Source organism: Rutidosis leptorrhynchoides, chromosome 5 (assembly GCF_046630445.1).
Source record: "Rutidosis leptorrhynchoides isolate AG116_Rl617_1_P2 chromosome 5, CSIRO_AGI_Rlap_v1, whole genome shotgun sequence".
NCBI lineage: Eukaryota > Viridiplantae > Streptophyta > Magnoliopsida > Asterales > Asteraceae > Rutidosis > Rutidosis leptorrhynchoides.
Window position 1 is genome coordinate 81285054 of NC_092337.1, and position 24599 is coordinate 81309652.

The 24599-nt window shown below is 35.6% G+C and overlaps 1 pseudogene; it reads left to right on the top strand.

Annotated features, from left to right (window-relative positions):
* LOC139848785 (DEAD-box ATP-dependent RNA helicase 40-like) overlaps positions 1-24204 on the top strand; it is a 44748-nt pseudogene extending 20544 nt beyond the window's left edge.
* Positions 24205-24599: the final 395 nt, after the last annotated feature.

Genomic DNA, 24599 nt, shown 5'->3' on the forward strand with positions numbered 1-24599 from the left:
TAAGTCGAATACTTTGTGGAAGGGATATGGTAAATCATTTTCCAGGAAAATATTCCACCTTACAAAAAGTAAATCCCAACAAAAGATGCCGAATGTTTCCATTATAGAAAGGTTGGCAATTGGAGAAGGAAGTTGTCCTATTTACCAATCTGAGCTGAGAAAAGGTAATGACGGTAAGACCAACAAACTCAGGTATATTTCATATATAGTTATATACTTTAACTAGTGATTCCTGGATTTTTGTTAACCAGTTGTGGCCTTCACACCTGTACTAATATGAAAGGAATGAGAAGAAGTAATAGACTGAAAAAGGCACACTAGATTTGTGAGTGAGCAATGGAAATCAAGCTTCGATTGAAGCCATTGGTCACTATGAGCTTACTCTTCCAAGTGGTCTTATTGTTTTATTGAAACAATGTTATTATGCTCCTAGTATTAGGAGCAATATGATTTGAAAGATGCTGGTTTTGAACTTGCATTTACGCACTTTGATATTTCAGTTTCTAGGGATAATATTTTTATCTTAATGCCTATCCAAGTGATGGAATTTTTGAAATTAATATGCATGGTGTGATTTCTATGTATACCTGTACCGCCAAGCAATTCAAGCAACGCTTGAATAAGACCTATCTATGACATTGTCATCTTGGTCATATAAACAACGCATTTCAAAACTCCTTTCTTATGGACTTTTGAAATCAAATGGCTTTGAGTCATTTGATGTATGTGAGTAATGTTTATCTGAAAGGATGACAAAAGCTCATTTCTCCGACTTAGGTGAAAGAGCTACATATCTTTTAAGACTAATACATATTGATGTATGTGGCCCTTTAGAACAATGTCTAAAAATGGTAAGTCTTACTTCGTTACAATAACCGATGGTTATAGTAGATATGGTTATGTTTTAATTGCTGAAACATAAACATGAAGTTTTTGAAATGTTCGAAAGTCTTTCACAATGAAGTAAAGAGTCAGCTTGGAAATATCATTAAATCACTTCACTCTGATGGATGAACTGAGTATATGAGTCAAGAGTTTTTTGGACCACCTGTAGAATTGTGGGATTGTCTTACAATTCAATCCACCTCACACACCATTACTCAATGGTAAGTCTGAATGGAGGAATCGAACTTTACTTGATATGGTTTAATCTATGATAAGGCTGACTACTCTACCACCTTCTTTTTGGGGTTATGCATTAGAGTCTGCTGTAGGCATACTCAATATGGTTCCAACCAAGAAGGTAGAAAAGACATCATATGAAGTATGACATGGGAAGATTTCCAAGTTGTCTTATTTGAAATTCTGGGGTTGTGAAGTGTATGTGAAGCATGACACTCCAATCAAATTAAAACCCTGAATTATTAAATTTCACTTTATGGGATACCCAAAGGAAACAATGGGTTACTACTTCTACTACGAAGCTGAAAACAAAGTGTTTTTAGTCTACTCAATTCTTAAAAAGGAGATCTTCTCTTATAAGAATTTAGTGGGAGTAAAGTAGTTCTTGAAGAAATTCAAGAACCACAAAGTAACATACCTTCTATAAGCACTAGCTATCCACACATTGAATCTGAGCGCATTGTTGGTGAGCCAGAACGTGTTGCACCTGCACTTCATAGATCTGGTAGAACTCCTCATCGGCATAAGAGGTTTGATTATCTGATTAATTCAGATGAACCTCACCTAGAGGATTATGAACCCTCTAGCTACCGTGAGGCCATATAAGATCACGAATCTTAAAAATGACGAGCTACTATGAATGCAAATATGCAGTCCATGAAAGATAATTAAGTATGTGACTTGATTGATCTTCCACCCAATTGTAAGACAATGAGGTGTAAATGAGTCTTCAAAGAGAAGAATAGCATGGACGGTAATGTAAACACTTTTAAGGCTCGATTCGTGGCAAAAGGTTATGATGAAACTTTTACACTGATCGTGAGCTTTATAATTTAGGATACTTATTGTCATAGCTACTTTTCATGATTATGAAGTATGGTAAATGGATATCATGATCACTTTTTTAAATGGCGACCTAAGAGAGGATGTATATATGGTTCAGCCGAAAGGATTTATATATCCTAAGTATCCTAATAAAGTATGCAAGCTAAGCGAGGACGTATATATGGTTCAGCCGAAAGGATTTATATATCCTAAGCATCCTAATAAAGTATGCAAGCTAAAATCCATTTATGGATTAAAGAAAGCATTCAGGAGCTAGAATTTTAAGTTTGATGAGAATATCAAAGAGTTTGGTTTTTCTCAAAAACAAGATGAGCTCTGTGTTTACATTAAATCTAGTGAAAGCAAAGTAGTCTTCATGATCTTGTATGTTGATGACATACTATTTATTGGAAACATTTCAACTTGCAAGATGTCAATTCTTGGCTTAAAAAACTATTTTTCTATAAAGGATCTTGGAGAAGCTACTTATATACTAGGAATCATGATCTATAGAAATAGATTCAAATGGTTTATTGGTTTGAATTAATGTACATATCTTATCTTGCAGAGATTTAGCATGCATTACTCCAACCTTGGAGCATTGCCTGTGCAAAAGGGCATAACCTTGAGCAAGCCTCAAAGTCTTATCTCACATAATGAGATAAGATTAACGAAATGTATCCCATATGTTTCGACTATAGGATCCATTATGTATGCCATGTTATGACTAAAATGATGTCTCGTTATTTTTGAGATTGACGAGTCGTTATCAACAAAATCTAGGTTAAGAACATTGGATTGTTGTTAAGAATATTCTTTAGTATTTGTAGAGTACTAAAGATATGTTCTTGGTTTACGATGGTTTGGAAAAGGAGTTAAGTATTAACCATAATACATATGCTAGTTTCCAAACTGATCGATTTGATTCTCGATCCCAGTCCGGTTGTGTCTTTGTCGATGGACGAGATAGTTAATTGGAAGAGCTCAAAGTAGAGCATTGTTGCACATTCTACAACAAAAGCAGAATACATTGTTACCTGAGATGCTGCTCAGAAAGTTGTCTGGATAAGGAAGTTTGTTGTTGAACTCAGAGTAGTACACAACATTAAATCTTCTATGAAAATGTATTGTGATAATTCGTTGCATATTATACTTGCGAAAGAATCACATATACATTAATCTATCTGACACATTCTTCAAAAGTTTGACTACATTCATGAATGTAACAACCCTGATTTTTCCGTTACTTCCGTTAACCTTCCGTTAGTTTATTTAATGGCGATTATTTAAATTTTGTGTGTTTATGTATAATAAATGCGTACTTGATCTTTGGAGGGTTATAATAATTAATATGGGTTAATATTAATTCAAATAAATATTTCGGATAATGAAATACGATAAAAATGATACGATTTTGATAATAGCTTTTTGAGCAACGAAACGCTCGGGTTTATTTTAATAATTAATTTTATTAATTATTACTCCCTCCGTCCCACCAGAAGTGTCCACTTTAACTTTTTCCAGTCTTCCTTATTCAACTTTGACTTTACATATTTTTGTTGGTGTTATATAATATTTGATGAAAGTTATATCAATGAAAACACAATTAAAACTCAATCAATTCATATAATTTTCATCAATTAATATATAACACGAACATAAATATTTATAGTCAAAGTTGACAAATAAAGACTGTCAAAAGTCAAAGTGGACACTTCTGGTGGAACGGAGGTAGTAACTTTTTAAAATATTTAATTTATTGAGTTTTTAATAAATTAAGCGATTGGTTGCGTTTAACGATCGGGTTTAGCGTTCCGGGCCTTCGGTGCGACTAAACGACACTTAAAACGGACCACGATTACACGAAATTGCAAAACACGAGCCCGGGAGCATCCCATGGGCCATATTCGGCCGACCTCGCCCGGGAGTATCCCATGGGCCATATTCGGCCGACCCCACTCCCCCTCCCCCTTATATTTTGATTTTTGGGTTTACTTGAGGGACTTAGTTGCTAATTATCGATTTTAGGGCCTAATATAAATACATAAGTGTAAACCTAAACTAGTAAACCCTCACACAATTTCTTAGCAGTCGACTTCTTCTCCTCCCTCCCTCCCTTGCTGCTGGCCGTCACCCATAACACACACACCCACACCCAAAATTTATTTTTGATCAATCTTGCTTCATCAAAGTCTCAATTCGTGTCATCCTTTACGCGTGTGTATCGTTAATTTTGTGATCAAAGGTACATTTACATAAAACCTAATTCTTAAAATCTGATTTTAATTAGAGTTTCATAGTTATGTTGTCAATTGCTCAAGTCTATACGCGTACGTGTTAATCGTTATCGTTATTTTGATTGTTTGATGCGCTAGGGTTTAAAAATGAATTTGCATTTGTTTGATCAGAAAAATTAAAATTTTCAAATGTTAATTATTATGTTATAATCAGATTCCTTGAGAAAAACTATTGAGTTTAGGCTTTGGATTCGCTTGATTTCGTTTATGTATGATTAAGTTATGTCAAATTGAATTATCGTTGTGTTTTTGTTGCTTGATCAGAAATCTGGTATTGATAGACAATGAATTGGCATGTGATACTTATACCACTGGAAATATAATTTAAAAACACTCAATTTAGACTAGGATATCATGTCGTTTGCTTATGTATAGCCTGAGATATGCTTGAATTAGTGTAAAAGTAGTTTTATACAGCACTTGCATGAAAATAACCTTGTATGATAAAATGTGTTAACTTCTGTGATTAAATCTTTGTATATTTGAAAATTAGACAAAAATTACTTCATCTTTCATGTGGATATCATAGACTAATTGTATCTAGATCTTCGCATAATCGTGTGTGAATGTGACTAACTAAATGAGAATCGAATCTGTAAATTGCTCACGATTTTGTACTCTGTGGATCGTGTTTATTGATTGAGAATGTATGCTTCTGGACAATGAAACTTAACATGATATGTGACTTATTGTTAGTTTATGTCAATCCTTGAAACCTTATGCATTGGGCACAATAGAGCCATACTTTATGTGAATTTGGATTTGAGCTGAAAACTGAATGTTCAACTTGCACAAATAAACTGTACAAATTGGCTAAACAAAAGTTTCTAGATTTTTGATATGTGTTACTTTGATTTGTATTTGAACTATGGCCACTGGTCGTATATCAATTTCATGTTCCTAACTCCGGTTATAGCCAAAATGAAATCAGTGCGCGGTCAGAAACTGACTTGGCAAACCCCAAATGTATCCCTTCTGATTCCTGACTTTTAATTGTTGTATGGGTCCCTGGCCGGACTTTTTGGCATAGATTTTAAGTATATTTATGATCTGGAGTTTTCCATATTTACTTGAATTTTGTACTATGAGATAATGTGCTAAGTATGCCACGTGTTCATGAATTTTGTGCGTGACGATAAACTGAAATTGTGAAAATGATCATTCATGACCTAAAACGTATTGTTTGACTTAGTTTTGCCATGTTGACCAATATTTGACATGAACCTACTGATGTTGACTTTAGTTGACTACTTTGACCAAGTTTGACTTTCGGTTTGACTTCGGTTGACTTTGTTTGACTTGCATGATATAGTTGACTTTTACTTTATAACGCGTCGAGTAGAGCAATAAGACAACGTACACTATGAAACCACACTTATTTAAGATACATATATTGACCAACCTACATACGTATACTTAGGTTGTCTTACTCAGCTGTAAACCGTACAAGTCGTTTGTTTTTCAATCCGAGCTTATTCAAAGGTGAGTCTATAGTCCCGCTTTTTATATATGTTTTCAGGGATGAGAATACACGCTATTATATTTACATTTTCAAATTACTTTATATTGACATGAGTACTACACATATGCATACTGAGTTTTGTTCAAAAAGCCTCTAGCTTGAATACTTTTAATACCATCGGTGTAAGCACAATTTAGATGGACGGATCCGTTAGGTTGACAACCTCACCCACTATAAAAGCAGTGGTGCATTTATTTTGAACATTAAATACATTTGAACAAGTGTATAACATTTTAGGAGGTAAAGGCGGGTATAGTGGTTTCTATACTCGGGTTAATGCTAGTATTCAGGTGCTCGGTGTATGCATCGATAGAATCTCGTGGTCAAGGAAATTAAACTATTTTTCTGATAACTGTTTTTTTTCAGATACTATACAACGATATTTAAACTATGGTTTACGAGCAAATGAGATAAAACTTGACAGGGTGTTGTCTACAAATGATTGAAATTTGACATGGTAGTGTCAACAAACTTTTGAAACGAGAAACAGTGTTGTCTAAAAACTTTAACATTAAACTTTGGTGGTCTTTTACCAGTAAACGTTTTCGAAATGTTATTTCTTAAACATACTGTATTGTTTACCTAAAACATGTAGATTCACTCAACATTATTGTTGACCCGTTTTGCGTGTTTTATTCTCAGGTATTAATTTCTTCCGCTATAGAATATTGCTGTTACGTAGAAGTCAAGCCAAGCACTGGGACTAGCGTTAACATTCCGTTAAAGGGATTTTTGACGGGGTGTTACATTTGGTATCAGAGCCTTGACTATAGGGAACTAGGATACATTAGTGTGTCTAACTGTAGGGCGCATTAGTGAAGTCTAGTCTATAGCTGTGTGTCTTGGATGACTTTTATACACCATACCTGCACTATTTGCTTCACAATGCTACATGTAGGGCTACACGTTACACCACATACATTTATACCTTATACCATACAACATGGACTTGGACTAAATATACTATATCACGAAACACATACGTACACACAAAGCCATATTTAACTAAATTAAGTTGACTACGCTATCTTGAACTTATGGAGTGATGTCGAATGGATATGTGAGATAGCGTAATGTAATGACCGGGATTACATTACGGTAACTCATATAGAAGTTCCGACATAACGAAATAAGGAATTGGGGCCGAGTCAAGTAGGTTACCTGGATAGACAATGTTTAGATAACAAACCGTATAATCTCAAATGTGATAGGAAACTTACATTGTGTAAACTAATTGTGATATATCTTGTAAGAAACTTGTAATCATGACCCAACTCGTCACTACTCGACACTGCCTGTCACCACCGATCACCACCCGTCACTACAAAGACACAACTTAAACATACTCGTCATCTCATACCACTACTCAGTACTGTTTAATGCTGCTAACTACTACTCTATGCTGCCTCTGACTGCTAGTCACGACTGATCACTACTTCTCACTGCTTGTCATTACTAAATACTACTTACTATTACCCCTTGCTACTTGCTACTACTCAATACTAATCATTACTACTTACCACTACCAAGCATTACTCATCACCATTAACACATCCACGCTTTACTACTCACTACTGTGCATCACAACTCAATTCTGATACGTCTTTAGAGGAGGATTCCTGGTAACAGTCCGCACAATACGTAGTAGATATTGTCCACTCGATTTCCAACTTACCTATCATTCAGTCACCCGCCGATCATGATTTTGTTTCCCAACACGAGCCTACCTATTGATAACTATTATGCCATATTGGGTGCATTAGTATACATGTATATATACTCATGATGCGAGCACGCTATCTAATAACTTTTTCGCCACCGCTATCATCACTGCTTATCACCATCCATCGCTACTTATCGCTAACCATCACTCATTACTACTAGTAATACTACTTGTCACTATATCCTTTCTCATTCGGCCCCAACGTACTTTTCTTAAGCGGCAATCATTTTCGTTATACCCACAAACATTACCAACCAACTTTGAACGCATCGATGCGAACTACACTTCATCTGTTTCCCGCGAGGCACACACGTCTGGGAGATTGTACCAACACTTTTCGATTAAATATCAGATTTTGTTCGGGTTGCCATTATACCTTATTCAATTTCATTTTCCATGAAATTCTTCACGAAACTGCTCTCACTCACCAATCATAATGCTTATACATGATGTCAACACTGGTGCTGATGGAAGCCTTAACGCTAGAGGAATTGGTCACAACCTTTATAACCCTGTGCCTCCCTTAGACAACATGTACTTTATAGAACTATTGAACTGGGAAATTTTAACCTCGTGGTTGAAACAAACTGGTTATCTGACGATACAACCAAAGCAGCTACGACCCGAAGACTATTCGAATTTCTTTCACCAATAATAATAGTGTACGGAGAAGAGATCAGTACACCGTCATGTTACGCTAATTACTCGAAGTTCCAGAAGTACATGATATGAGAATGTATCGCAATTCTGGCACATGTGAGTAAAGATGAGCCGACATTTAAGAGACCCGAGTATTTCCCGACCATTAGAGATTGCCTTGAGGTTACACGTCCACCCCACCGTGAAGTTGATAAAGGGTTGAATGAGTCGAACATCCGATAATTTTACACGAATAATCTACTAAACGAGAATTTAACCCGTTACCTCAGAGTCAGAAGGACTCCTTGATACCGCTAGGCCAAAGGCCCTCGGATTAATTTGGTGCCAGCAGCTGCACTCGTTACGCATACAATATACAGACTTGCACCTTTAGAACTACAAGAGCTTCCCGTGGTGAAGAATATCAGAATTATAATGCCCTAATTTGTGACCGGTACTAGAAGGTGGGTCACATAACCATGAATTTCCGAGTTGGAACTCCAGTCTTGTTTGTTAAAAAGAAAGATGGGTCGATGAGATTTTGTATCGACTACAGAGAATTAAACAAGTTGACAATCAAGAATCGGTATCCGCTACCAAGGATTGATGACTTATTTGATCAGCTGCAGGGATCCAGTTGTTATTCGAAGATTGATTTGAGATCCGGGTATCACCATTTGAGAGTCAAAGAAGCTGATGCCCCATAGCGTTTAGAACACGTTATGGACATTATGAGTTTACAGTGATGTCGTTTGGTTTGACGAACGCACTGGCAGTGTTCATGGACCTCATGAACCGTGTGTGTAAGCCATACCTAGATAAATTCGTCATTGTGTTTATTGATAATATATTGGTGTACTCCAAGAACTGATAAGAGCACGAGCAGCATCTACGTTCGATATTGACTATGCTTAGAGAAGAGCAGTTGTATGCAAAGTTCTCTAAGTGTGACTTTTGGTTGCTAGAAGTACAATTTCTTGGCCATGTTGTAGGGTCCAATGGAATTCAAGTTGATCTGGCAAAAATTGAGTCGGTTAAGAATTGGGAAACTCCAAAGACGCCAACACAGATTAGGCAATTTTTGGGTCTAGATGGCTACTACAGGAGATTCATTGAAGGATTCTCTAAGATCACCTGACCATTGACCGCGTTGACTCATAAGGGCAAGAAGTATGAGTGGTCTGAACCGTAAGGGCCCGCATTTCAGTTGTTGAAAAAGAAGTTAATAACTGCACCAGTATTGTCTCTACCCAAGGGAAGTGAAGATTTTGTTGTTTATTATGATGTCTCACGTCAAGGAATGGGTTGCGTGCTTATGCAACGAAACAAGGTTATTGCTTATGGATCGCGTCAGTTAAAGATTCACGAGCAGAACTACACTATGCACGACCTTGAGTTAGGAGCTGTTGTCTTTGCACTTAAAATATGGAGACGCTACCTGTTTGGAACCAAGTTTACTATATTCACTGACCATAAGAGTTTACAGCACATATTCGATCAGAAACAGCTTAACATGAGACAACGACGTTGGATGGAACTACTTAACGATTATAACTGCGAACTTCAATACCATCCGGGCAAGGCGAATGTTGTGGCAGATGCCTTAAGAAGAATGGAGCGAGAGAAACCTCTTAGGGTTAAAGCTCTTAACATAGTTGTCCGTACGAATCTCACATCACAAATCCGCGAAGCACAACAAGAAGCCATGAAACAAGAGAATGTTGATGTTGAATTTCTCAAAGGGATGGATAAGAAGTTTGACATCAAGGAGGACGGAACACGGTACTTTGCCAATCGAATCTGGGTACCAAAGTTTGGTGGATTGAGAGAACTAGTGTTGGAGGAAGCACACAAGTCAAGATACTCAATTCATCCGGGATCAGGTAAAATGTACCAGGATTTGAAGGCATTCTATTGGTGGCCAAATTTGGAAGCTGACATTGCTACCTATGTCGGGAAGTGCTTGATTGCGCTAAAGTCAAGGCTGAGCATCAGAAGCCATCAGGATTATTAACTCAATCAGAGATTCCCCAGTGGAAGTGGAAAGGTATTTCCATGGACTTCATCACGAAACTGCCGAGAACGGTGGGAGGTCACGATACAATTTGGGTTATCGTGGATCGTCTCACTAAGTCTGCACACTTCTTACCGATAAGAGAAACTAATATAATGGAGAAGTTGGCTCAGATCTACATTAAGGAAGTCGTCTCTAGGCATGGAGTGCCTATATCCATTATATCCGACCGCGACAGCATATTTACTTCCAGGTTTTGGAAATCATTACAGAAAGTAATGGGGACTCGTTTAAATATGAGTACAACATATCACCCCCAGACGGATGGCCAGAGCGAACGAACTATTCAGACTTTTGAGGACATGTTGAGAGCGTGTGTCATTGATTTCGGAAACGGATGGAATAAGTATTTACCACTGGCTGAGTTCTCATACAATAACAGCTATCATGCGAGCATTAAAGCTGCACCTTTCGAAGCGTTGTACGGAAGGAAGTGTAGATCTCCCATTTGTTGGAGCGAATTGGGAGATAGTCAATTGACAGGTCCTGAGATTATTCAGGAGATAACTAAGAAAGTCCTACAGATTCAGGAACGATTGAGAACGGCTCGAAGTCGTCAAAAGAGTTACGTCGATGTTAGATGGAAGGACATAGAATTCCAAGTTGGTGACAAAGTTATGCTTAAAGTATCACCTTAGAAGGGTGTTGTACGAATTGGGAAACGAGGTAAACTGAGTCCTAGATATGTTGGACCGTTTGAGATAACTGAAAGAGTTGGACCGGTAGCTTACAGATTGGAACTGCCACAAGCACTCAGCGATATTCATGACGTTTTCCATGTATCCAATCTAAAGGAGTGCCTAGCCGATGATAATTTGATTATTCCTTTAGAGGAACTACGTATCGACGACAAACTTTATTTCATTGAAGAACCTGTTGAAATCTTGGGCCGTGAGGTTAAACAGTTGAAGCAAAGCAGAATTCCTATCGTTAAAGTTCGGTGGAACGCGAGAAGAGGACCAGAGTTCACGTGGGAGCGTGAAGACCAGATGAGGCTGAAGTATCCGCAATTGTTTCCCGAGAAAACTACTTTAGCGGACGATCACTAAAATTTCGGGAAGAAATTTTCAATAACAGGTGGGTAATGTAACAACCCTGATTTTTCCGTTACTTCCGTTAACCTTCCGTTAGTTTATTTAACGGCGATTATTTAACTTTTGTGTGTTTATGGGTAATAAATGCGTACTTGATCTTTGGAGGGTTATAATAATTAATATGGGTTGATATTAATTCAAATAAATATATCGGATAATGAAATACGATAAAAATGATACGATTTTGATAATAGCTTTTTGAGCAACGAAATGCTCGGGTTTATTTTAATAATTAATTTTATTAATTATTAACTTTTTAAAATATTTAATTTTTTGGGTTTTTAATAAATTAAGCGATTGGTTGCGTTTAATGATCGGGTTTAGCGTTCTGGGCCTTCGGTACTACTAAACGACACTTAAAACGGACCACGATTACACGGAATTGCAAAACACGAGCCCGAGAGTATCCCATGAGCCATATTCAGCCGACCCCACTCCCCCTCCCCCTTATATTTTGATTTTTGGGTTTACTTGAGGGACTTAGTTGCTAATTATCGATTTTAGGGCCTAATATAAATACATAAGTGTAAACCTAAACTAGTAAACCCTCACACAATTTCTTAGCAGTCGACTTCTTCTACTCCCTCCCTCTCTTGCTGCTGGCCATCACCCATAACACACACACCCACACCCAAAATTTATTTTTGATCAATCTTGCTTCATCAAAGTCTCAATTCGTGTCATCCTCTACGCGCGTGTATCGTTAATTTTGTGATCAAAGGTATATTTACATAAACCCTAATTCTTAAAATCTGATTTTAATTAGAGTTTCATAGTTATGTTGTCAATTGCTCAAGTCTATGCGCGTACGTGTTAATCGTTATCGTTATTTTGATTGTTTGATGCGCTAGGGTTTAAAAACGAATTTGTATTTGTTTGATCAGAAAAATTAAGTTTTTCAAATGTTAATTATTATTTTATAATCATATTCCTTGTGAAAAACTATTGATTTTAGGCTTTGGATTCGCTTGATTTCGTTTCCGTATGATTAAGTTATGTCAAATTGAATTATCGTTGTGTTTTTGTTGCTTGATCAGAAATATGGTATTGATAGACAACGAATTGGCATGTGAGACTTATACCACTAGAAAGATAATTTAAAAATACTCAATTTAGACTAGGATATCATGTCGTTTGCTTAAGTATAGCCCGAGATATGCTTGAATTAGTGTAAAAGTAGTTTTTTTTTTTTTCGAACGGCCAAAATATATAAAAAAACTAGCGAGAAGCTAGAGGAAAATTACAAAGAGTACATAGGATTTTGAAGCCACATCGTCTAATTTAAAGTGGACTTGTGGTATCTCGCATACAACCAATTAAAACTCGCAAGAACTATGTTATCAAACACATGAGATTTTTTAAAACTATGATCCTTGAAGATGATGCAATTTCGGAGCCGCCAAACATTCCAAAGGGTCGAATACACGATGACCATGATGAGTAATCTCTTGTTTCCACTTGCAAAGTTTGAATCTATCCAGGGCTAAATCTCATCAATTGAGTTCCAAATAGGAAAAGTGATGCCAAGCCATCTACCCACTCTGCACCAAATTTGATATGTAGAATCGCATCTAACAAACAAATGACTATGCGATTCTTCCGACACCTCACAAAAACCACAACAAGAGGTATCAAAAACCAAACCTCTAGCTTCCAAATTTCGCAACGTAGCGAGCCTATGAATCTTAAGACGCCAAATAAAAATATTGATCTTGATTGGAACTTGTTTACACCACAAAGAAGGAATAGAAAAAGGAGCGTAATTTTGAGCTTCTATTCTAGTTCTAGCAGACGAAACAGAGAATAACCTGGACGGAGAATGCTCCCAAAACCAACTATCTTGATCGTTAGATAAAGTAGCAACAGAGAGAGCATTAGACAAATTATTAAATTGAGCAAGCTCCTCTCCTCCCCTAATATCCCTACGCCATGACCATATCCACCCATTCGAGCCAAAGTGAGAAGCAACAGTTCCATCTTTAACCAATTCAAGAGCGAAAAGACGCGGAAAACGAACTTTAAGAGAAACTCCATCTAACCAAGGATCATGCCAAAAGTCAAAAGAAGTACCACTACCCAACTTACGTCGAAAACATGCTGGAGAGATAACATTGTTGGAATGCATACCACTGATGCACTTATGGATTGAGGACCAGGTGCCCGAAGCGTTAGAAGCACAAGGAATATGATCATTTGGGCAAGTGCCGTGAATGACTAAAATCACTCTCGCCCAACACGACTTCGGATTAGAGACGAATCTCCACCTCCATTTATAAAGAAGAGCAAGGTTATACAGCACTTGCATGAAAATAACCTTGTATGATAAAATGTGTTAACTTCTGTGATTAAAGATTTACATATTTGAAAAATAGACAAAAAGTAATTCATCTTTCATGTAGATATCATAGGCTAATTGTATCTAGATCTTCGCATAATCGCGTGCGAATGTGACTAACTAAATGAGAATTGAATCTGTAAATTGGTCACGGTTTTGTACTCTGTGGACCGTGTTTATTGATTAAGAATGTATGCTTCTGGAAAATGAAACTTAAGATTATATGTGACTTATTGTTAGTTTATGTCAATCTCTGAAACCTTATGCATTGGGCACAATAGAGCCATACTTTATGTGAATTCGAATTTGAGCTGAAAACTGAATGTTCAAATTGCACGAATAAACTGTACAAATTGGCTAAACAAAAGTTGCTAGATTTTTGATATGTGTTACTTTGATTTGTCTTTGAACTATGGCCACTGGTCTTGTATCAATTTCATGTTCCTAACTCCGGTTATAGCCAAAATGAAATCAGTGCGCGGTTAGAAACTGACTTGGCAAACCCCAAATGTATCCCTTCTGACTCCTGACTTTTAATTGTTGTATGGGTCCCTGGCCAGACTTTTTGGAATCAATTTTAAGTATATTTATGATCTATAGTTTGCAATATTTACTTGAATTTTGTACTATGAGATAATGTGCTAAGTATGCTACGTGTTCATTAATTTTGTGCGTGACGATAAACTGAAATTGTGAAAATGATCATTCATGACCTAAAACGTATTGTTTGACTTAGGTTTGACATGCTGACCAATATTTGACATGAACCTACTGATGTTGACTTTAGTTGACTACTTTGACCAAGTTTGACTTTCGGTTTGACTTCAGTTGACTTTGTTTGACTTGCATGATATAGTTGACTTTTACTTTAAAACGCGTCGAGTCGAGCAATAAGACAACGTACACTATGAAACCACACTTATTTAAGATACATATATTGACCAACCTACATACGTATACTTAGGTTGTCTTACTCAGCTGTAAACCGTACAAGTCGTTTGTTTTTCAATCCGAGCTTATTCAAAGGTGAGTCTATAGTCCCGCTTTTTATATATGTTTTCAGGGATGAGAATACACGCTATTATATTTACATTTTCAAATTACTTTATATTGACATGAGTACTACACATATGCATACTGAGTTTTGTTCAAAAAGCCTCTAGCTTGAATACTTTTAATACCATCGGTGTAAGCACAATTTAGATGGATGGATCCGTTAGGTTGACAACCTCACCCACTATAAAAGCAGTGGTGAATTTATTTTGAACATTAAATACATTTGAACAAGTGTATAACATTTTAGGAGGTAAAGGCGGGTATAGTGGTTTCTATACTCGGGTTAATGCTAGTATTCAGGTGCTTGGTGTATGCAGCGATAGAATCTCGTGGTCAAGGAAATTAAACTATTTTTCTGATAACTGTTTTTTCAGATACTATACAACGATATTTAAACTGTGGTTTACGAGCAAATGAGATAAAACTTAACAGGGTGTTGTCTACAAATGATTGAAATTTGACATGGTAGTGTCAACAAACTTTTGAAATGAGAAACAGTGTTATCTAAAAAATTTAACATTAAACTTTGGTGGTCTTTCACCAATAAACGTTTTCGAAATGTTATTTCTTAAACATACTGTATTGTTTTCCTAAAACCTGTAGATTCACTCAACATTATTGTTGACTCGTTTTGCGTGTTTTATTCTCAGGTATTAATTGCTTCTGCTGTAGAATATTGCTGTTACGTAGAAGTCAAGCCAAGAACTGGGACCAGCGTTAACATTCCGTTAAAGGGATTTTTGACGGGGTGTTACAATGAAGTCGTTGAGAAGAATGGTATTAGTATTCTTAAGGTTCAAATAGATGATATCGTGGCTGAACTGTTCACGAAGCCCTTGATGCACAACCAGCATGATGATCATGCTAGTAATATTGGACTTCGTTAAGCTACTAATCTTTTTCATTTGTATTTTAGTATGTGGATATTTCCGGAACATTAAGCAGTTTTATCTTAATGAATTGAGATACTTGGTAAGGTCGTTTTCATTTATATCACTGTGTTCTATATTTGCATGTTTAATCCATGAATAATTGTTGATTATTCTAAATCTCCATAATCGGTCATGTTATGGGAGTAACATGAATTAAGATTATTATGAAATTTGGTTTTATTCACTGATGGTGAATATTTAACTAGCTGAGGTCAAAATTCATATATATTCATTGATGATGAATATTGGAATTACCCAATCATGAGATGTCGCTACATGGATCGTCGTCAATGGTGAATCTCATAATGGTTATGTCTTTGTGTCCTTAGACCTGAGATGTATATGTTAGTTTTTGATTGTATGACATATTTTACTTTGATATGGTTAAACGCTATCCTGAACAAGGTAGTTATAAAGGCCATCATTGGGTATGATGTGAAGTACATGACGATCGCATATAATCAAAAATGAATTTATTCCTCTATGCGAGAGTATGATACCACTTGGCCCCTCGATGAAAGTGAATGGATATTTACACGGCCGTGTCCAAGCTATATTGATTGATGATCAAATATAACTTGGTGATCGCATTCGAATTTTCAAGATCGAGAAACAGAATTGGTTGACACATGAGAATGACTAGATCCATGTCTCATGTCAACTCGGTATCGGTAATAAAGGGACAATAGATACTCAATCATTAAATCATTTTAAATAATAATGATAGTTCGTTTACATGAAACAAACATTTGTATATTTTCGGGGGCATTGACGTGTTGCTAGACGTCAATATATGTCTGTATATTTTTCTAGATGTTATTTCATGCACAAGTGGGAGTTTGTTGGTTTAGTGTGCACGTCATAACACAAATCTATACTAGCGATTATATACAGGCCTATGGGGTCACACACTTTAGCATTTAGACATCATTATTATATATTGTTGATATATAATTATAACCTATAGTTTGAGAAAATGTAATTTAATTAAATATGATTTAATTAAATTAAATAATAAGAGTATTATTTTAGTTTTAATTAATATGTAATTAATTAAACTACATGTCGGCTAAGTAAAAATTAATTTACAAATTGAGGATCTTTTAAAGATTACATCAAATCTTTATATATAAAAAAAAAATATCAACTTGCAAATTAATATTGGGAAGTCACGATCCATGTCAACATCCAAAATATTTGAATGATTTCGTAGCATGATTTTTTTAACTATATATGTGTTCAAAGATTTCAAATCAGACACACACTTGCATACTTATCCTTGAGTTAAAGTTTGCTTCCATTCTTCAACAAAATACTTCTGTCAAGATTATACATAGATTTCTTTGACATGATACAAAATATGAGATCATATATATCTTATATATTAAGAAAGAGTTTTCTGTTATAATTCAGTAGGCTTATAACTACCTTTAGTGGTTTGATTCTTGATGTTATAATTCAGTAGGCTTATAACTACCTTTAGTGATTTGATTCTTGATTTAGAATACTAATAATGAAGTGTAAGAACAAAGATGATAATGGAGAGAAAGAAAGAAACACTTTGTAAGTGTGAGAAATGGTGCAAGTTTAATGCTTGCATTCATGAGTATTTATAGCCTAAAATCTCAATATAAAAATACATACTTTGTGTACCAAAATTGACTATATGTATACACCAAAATTGACTATCCATATCTATATTATTATTATTATTATAACACTCCCCTTGGATAGCAATTTTATTTTGTTGAAGATCAACTATAAATTACTGCCTCGTTAAAAACCTTGCTAAAGAAAACCCAGTGGGAAAAAACTTTAGCTAAGGGAAAAAGAGTGCAGCATGGAGTTGACTCCCCCTCAAGTAGACATCGCTTCAGCTGTTACATCTTTTGAACATGTCTCATGCCAATGTTATGAACGTGTGTTCTGAAAATAGCAGTTGGAAGTGCTTTCGTGAAAAGATCAGCAGAGTTTTTGCTAGATTGCACATATCTCATTTCAATCTGGTTGTCCTTAATGAGATTTTGAGTGTATGAGAAGAATCTAGGTGGTATGTGTTTTGTTCGGTCACTTTTGATATACCCTTCTTTCATCTGTGCTATGCAAGCTGCATTATCTTCATAGATAGTTGTTGGACTTTTATCGCGTTCTAGTCCACAAGAATCAGTAATGAGTTGTGTCATTGATCTCAACCAAAAACATTCTCGAGTAGCTTCATGTAATGCAATCACTTCGGCATGATTTGACGATGTAGCAACAAGTGTTTGTTTTTGAGAACGCCATGATATTGCAGTACCTCCATTTAGGAATACATATCCAGTTTGAGATTTAGCTTTATGTGGATCAGATAAATAACCTGCATCTGCATAACCAACCAAATCTTGTTTTGATTCGTTAGAATAAAATAATCCTAAATCAGTAGTTCCTCGAAGGTATCGAAATATGTGTTTGATCCCATTCCAGTGTCTTTTGGTAGGAGCAGAGCTGAACCTTGCCAACAAATTAACTGCAAAAGAAATGTCAGGTCTTGTACAATTTGTAAGATACATAAGAGCTCCAATTGCACTAAGATATGGTACTTCTGGTCCAAGAATGTCTTCTTGATCTTCACATGGACGAAATGGATCAGCTTCAACATTGAGTGATCTAACAACCATAGGAGTACTTAATGGTTTTGCCTTGTCCATATTGAAACGTTTCAAAATCTTTTCAGTATATGTTGTTTGATGTACAAGTAAACCATTAGGCATATGCTCAATTTGTAAACCAAGGCAATACTTGGTTTTTCCGAGATCTTTCATTTCAAATTCTTTCTTTAGAAGTTGAATGACTTCATAGATCTCTTTATTTGTACCTATGATGTTAAGATCATCAACATAAACAGCTATGATCACATATCCGGATGTTGTTTTCTTAATGAAAACACAAGGGCAAGTAAGGTTATTTGTATACCCTTTGCTTATCAAGTAATCACTTAATCGGTTATACCACATACGTCCCGATTGTTTTAACCCATATAAAGATCTTTGTAATTTAATCGAATACATTTCTTTGGGTTTTGCATTTGATGCTTCTGGTACCTTAAATCCTTCAGGTAACTTCATATATATATCACTATCAAGTGATCCATATAGATAAGCAGTCACAACATCCATGAGATGCATTTCTAAATTTTTAGAAACTGCCAGACTGATTAAGTACCTAAAAGTAATTGCATCCATAACAGGAGAATAAGTTTCTTCATAATCAATTCCCGGTCTTTGAGAAAAACCTTGAGCTACAAGTCTAGCTTTATACCTTGTAACTTCATTTTTCTCATTTCTTTTTCGGACAAAAATCCATCTGTATCCTACAGGTTTCACATCTTTAGGAGTGAGAATGATGGATCCGAAAACTTTTCTTTTATTGAGTGATTCTAATTCAGCTCGTATTGCTTCTTTCCATTGAGCCCAATCATGTCTATTTTGACATTCAACCATAGATGTTGGTTCTGGATCATCATCATTATTCATGATGTCATATGCAACATTAAATGAAAATTTCTCATCAAGATTTTTCATTTCATTTCGGTTCCATAATATTTTTGAATATGCATAATTGATTGCAATTTCTGTATTGACATCATCAATCTCCTCTGCAGTAGGAGTACTGATTTGTGGTTCTTCTTGAACACTTTCTTTTACTTCATTATCAGCTGATTTTCTTTTTCGAGGATTTTTATCCTTTGAACCGATTGGTCTTCCACGTTTCTGACGTGGCAAAGATTCATGAGTGACGTTATTGCCAGCTTTTGGAATTTCAATTCGAGCTGGAGTATTTACTGCTGGTATATATGATTTTGTCACCGTTTTTGTATCTGTAAATGCATCAGGCAATTGATTTGCAAGTTCTTGTATATGCATTATCTTTTGAACTTCTGTCTCGCATTCTTTTGTGCGAGGATCAAGATACTTTAATTGAGGTTCACACCATGAAACATCATTTTCTTTATTTTTCATTTCTCCCCCTAATCTAGGGAACAATGTTTCATTAAAATGACAATCAGCAAAACGTGCTGTAAAAACGTCACCTGTCATAGGTTCAATATACCTTAATATTGAAGATGTTTCATATCCAACATATATTCCCAACCTCCTTTGAGGACCCATTTTTGTACGTTGTGGTGTCGCAATTGGAACATACACTGCACAACCAAATGTTCTAAGATGGGAAATATTTGGCTCTTGACCAAAAGCAAGTTGTAGGGGGGAATATTTATGACTTGCACTTGGTCTGATGCGAATCAATGCAGCAGCATGTAAAATTGCATGACCCCATATAGATACAGGGAGTTTTGTTCTCATTATCAATGGTCTAGCGATTAACTGTAAACGTTTAATCAATGACTCGGCTAAACCATTTTGTGTATGCACATGAGCAACAGAATGTTCAACAACAATTCCTATAGACATGCAATAGTCATTAAATGCTTGAGATGTAAATTCACCAGCATTATCAAGTCTCACCCTTTTAATGGTGTAATCAGGAAAATGAGCTCTCAATTTAATAATTTGGGCAAGAAATTTTGCAAATGCCACATTACGGCTTGATAACAGACAAACATGAGACCATCTGCTAGATGCGTCTATTAGAACCATGAAATATCTAAATGGTCCACATGGTGGATGAATTGGTCCACATATATCACCTTGAATTCTTTCAAGAAACATTGGTGATTCTTTCTCAACCTTAAGTGGTGAGGGTCTAGTTATCAATTTTCCAAGAGAGCAAGATGTACATGGAACCATTGTATCATGATGGATTTTTCTATCCTTTAGTGGATGTCCATGAGTACATTCAATAATCCTTTTCATCATTGTTGATCCTGGATGGCCTAATCTGTTATGCCATAAACTGAATACACCAGGATCAATATATTTTTCGTTAACTACCATATGTATTTCTGGTACATTTATATGTGTATAATGTAATCCAGAACTAAGTCTTGGCAGTTTTTCAACCACATGACTCTTGTCAGTGATACTTAAATATTTCTCATTTTCTGTTGTCACTGACTGATAATCATACCCGTTAAGGTATATGTCGGAGAAACTCAATAAATTTCTGCTTGACTTGGGAGAAAATAAGGCATCATTTATTAAAAATTTTGTACCATTTGGTAGTATGAAATTTGCCTTTCCTATCCCTTTTATCAAGTTAGCAGGTCCTGATATTGTATGTATAGTTCCTTCCGTTGGTTTTAGATCAATAAAATATTTCTCGGATTTAAGTATAGTGTGTGTAGTTCCACTGTCTGCTATACAGAGATCTCCACCACTTGATTGATGTTGTATTCCAGCAAAATTCATATTGAACTTCATATATAAGAAATAAATAGTGAGTACATTAATATTACACAATATTTTAAACGCAAATAGATAGTACTGAAACATTTAGCAAACATAATGACAAAGACAGACGATATTAAATCGTTTATTTTTCAAAAGACACACAACTTAAACATTCAAGAAATCTTCATATAAATCAGATGGTTTCTCAGTGACTGTTGGATCAATATTATCCACAAAATTTACTTCCTTTTCTTTACCTTTCAGCGAATCCTGATACATCTTAACAAGATGTTTAGATGTTCGGCAAGTATTAGCCCAGTGGCCCATTCTACCACATCTGTAGCAAGATTCTTCAGAATTTTTAGAAGAATTTTCTTCAACATCTTGTTTAATGGGCTTGTTTTGTGGTTGATATTTATATTTTCGTGGATTACTATTTCTTTGACCACCACGGCCACGACCACGTCCACGCCCATTACCATTACCATAAGGATGGTTTCTACCATAGTTATGGCTTTTGGCATGATGATGGTGATGGTTATTATAACCACGACCTTGCCCGCGTCCTTGTCCCTGTTTATAATTATTTGCAGTATTTGCTTCAGGGATTGCAAGTGTACCAGTAGGACGGGATTGCTGATTTTTCATTAATAGCTCATCATTTTGCTCTGCAACTAAGAGATATGAATTAAGTTCAGGATATGTTTTGAACTTTAGCATTCTCAAATTTCTTTGCACTGTGATGTTTGCAGCATTCATTGTGGAGAAAGTTTTCTCCATCATGTCTGCATCACTAATTTCATGTCCACAGAATTTAAGTTGTGAACATGTATTATACAGAGCTGAGCTGTATTCATTTACTTTCTTAAAGTCTTGGAACCTTAATGTTCTCCATTGTTCCATTGCAGCTGGAAGTAAAATTTCTCTTTGATTATTGAATCTGCTTTTGAGACCTTCCCATAAAACATGGGGATCTTCTACAGTCACATAATTATTTTGTAAGCATTCATCAATATGTTGATGAATAAAGCAACATGCCGTAGCTTGTTCTTTTTCAGAACAAGTGTTGTTTTCATTTATGGTTTCAAGAATGCCCATTGATTTAAGATGCATTTTTACTTTTATAACCCATGGCATGTAGTTGTTTCCAGTTGATTCTAAAGGAGTAAATTTAAGCTTTTCCAGATTCGACATTTTCTATTATCAAAAATTAAAACAAACATCATGATAAATTAGAGTCAATTTATATTCATAAGTATATAAACATTAAACATAAATTTAATATAACATAAATGATAAGTAGGTGACAGTGTCGACCATGTGTAAGCAATCATAAATAAATGTTATATAACAAAAATATAAATATTAGTAAACATAAATGAAAATTTGGCGACAGTGTCGACCATATATTTTTTCAGGTGGTATAACCGACCTATATCATTCTGGTGGTATAACCGACCATATATCATTTTGGTGGTATAACCGACTATATATCATTTTGGTGGTATAACCGACCATATATCATTTTGGTGGCAGAGCCAACCATATTTAGTATTAAGATTATCGTGCTGATAACGTGTTATAATTCAGTAGGCTTATAACTACCTTTAGTGGTTTGATTCTTGATGTTATAATTCAGTAGGCTTATAACTACCTTTAGTGATTTGATTCTTGATTTAGAATACTAATAATGAAGTGTAAGAACAAAGATGATAATGGAGAGAAAGAAAGAAACACTTTGTAAGTGTGAGAAATGGTGCAAGTTTAATGCTTGCATTCATGAGTATTTATAGCCTAAAATCTCAATATAAAAATACATACTTTGTGTACCAAAATTGACTATATGTATACACCAAAATTGACTATCCATATCTATATTATTATTATTATTATAACATTTTCTTTGTTTTACGATCCAACTTGATTTCAAAGAAAACAAGTACATCATTCTCTACTTGTTTCATTTAATTAAATAATCATTGTGATTATTTAATTCAACTTTTGGTTGTTGTTGACAACCTAAACGTACAAAAAGATTGTTTTGATTTTGCTTTTCAAACTTAAAATTGAAAACAATATTGGATATTGTTTTTGGGTTATATACGGACTAACATCCGATTGGTGTTGCTTGACGTGCTGTGTGGATCAACCATAGAGATATTCATACACTTTGAATATATGTTTCAACTTAGACGTGGACAATTCTTTCTACCGTTCTTGCATCGCTCGCTAAATGTATATCTAAACTCCTCTTTGTGAATTTATTACTTGACAATTATTAGTGGTGTAATTGGATCTTGTTGGGATCGTTAATCGTGTGAATGTTTTACTTGAAAGTTTATAATAAAATAAATGATGTTTATTTTAATGATTAATAAAAGATGTTTATTTTCATGTTCCACTGCGTTTCTAAATTTTAAAAGTACACACGGTTTTTCATCAGTGATTAATTATGACTTTCTGAATGGGGTGGAAGATTGAGTTCATAGAATTGGGCGAACCGGGAGAGCGGGGCAAAAGGGGTGGCATATACTTTTTTTCTGAGCAGGACTGGAAACACGCTCTGGATCTTATCAAAGTTCTTGAAGGAGCTAATCAGATTGTACCCAATGAGGTGAAAGAGATTGCCAGTTGCGGTGGGCCCAAGGATGGTTTTGGTGGCCGTGGTGGAATGAGGGACGGTGGTGGCTTTGGTGGTCCTAGAGGTGTTGGATTCGGTGGTCCAGATTGTGGTTGTGATCGAAATGACAGATTTATTGATTCCCGTGGTGGAGGCCGATTTTATAATAGAAGAGATGGTGATCGTAGCAGGAGAAGAAGTTATTGTCGCAGTTGGAGTCGAAGCCAGAGCTGGAGCTGGAGTCGTAGCTGCTCCCGCAGCCTCAGGAGGAGGCGGAGATGGATCCAGAGCCGTAGCAAGAGCTGCACCACTGTAAGACTTCGTGAGTTCAGAAAGAAGCAGATTTGCCTGTAGTTGGTGTATCTCAAATTTCCAAACCGAGGATGTCTCTTATGTCACCAGTTTTAGGGCCTAAAAGTACTACCGATTCTTCTTTGTTTCCGGAAGTGGCTAAATGATACATGGTACGTTTATTTGTTTTTGCTATGTTTGAAGATTAAACAACATATATCAGAGATATGGCTACCGTGGTTTTCGGTTGTTTAGATGTGTTTGATGCATCTGGGTATGTTTGTGGTTTCATCTTTGGTCCTCAATCAACTGACTGGTTTCCACTTTCCGATATACTTTTCTAGTTATGGAGATGAGATATTTTTTTGTCATTTACGTTTACAGTTGTAGTGGCTCTCAGTTCAGTTGTCTCGTTATGCAATGAAATTTTGCACACTGTTGCTATTGTATGCAAAATGAGATTGTTCCTGTTTTAGGTTATTGTCTTACGAGTATCATATCATAAACGGAGTATCATGTTATGTTATATATACAATAAATTAAAAACTAAGGAGTATTATTTTTGATTCATTTTGGCTAAAAGACTAACGTATTCAACTACTTTGTCTGCATAATGTTTTTAGGTATAAGACCATTTGTAATGGTGTGCTATGTTGTGGGGTGGTGTTGTGAGTTATTTGATGATTAGGATGTGTTGTGGGAGAGAGTGGAGTAGTGGTGGTGTTGAAAGTTGGTGTTG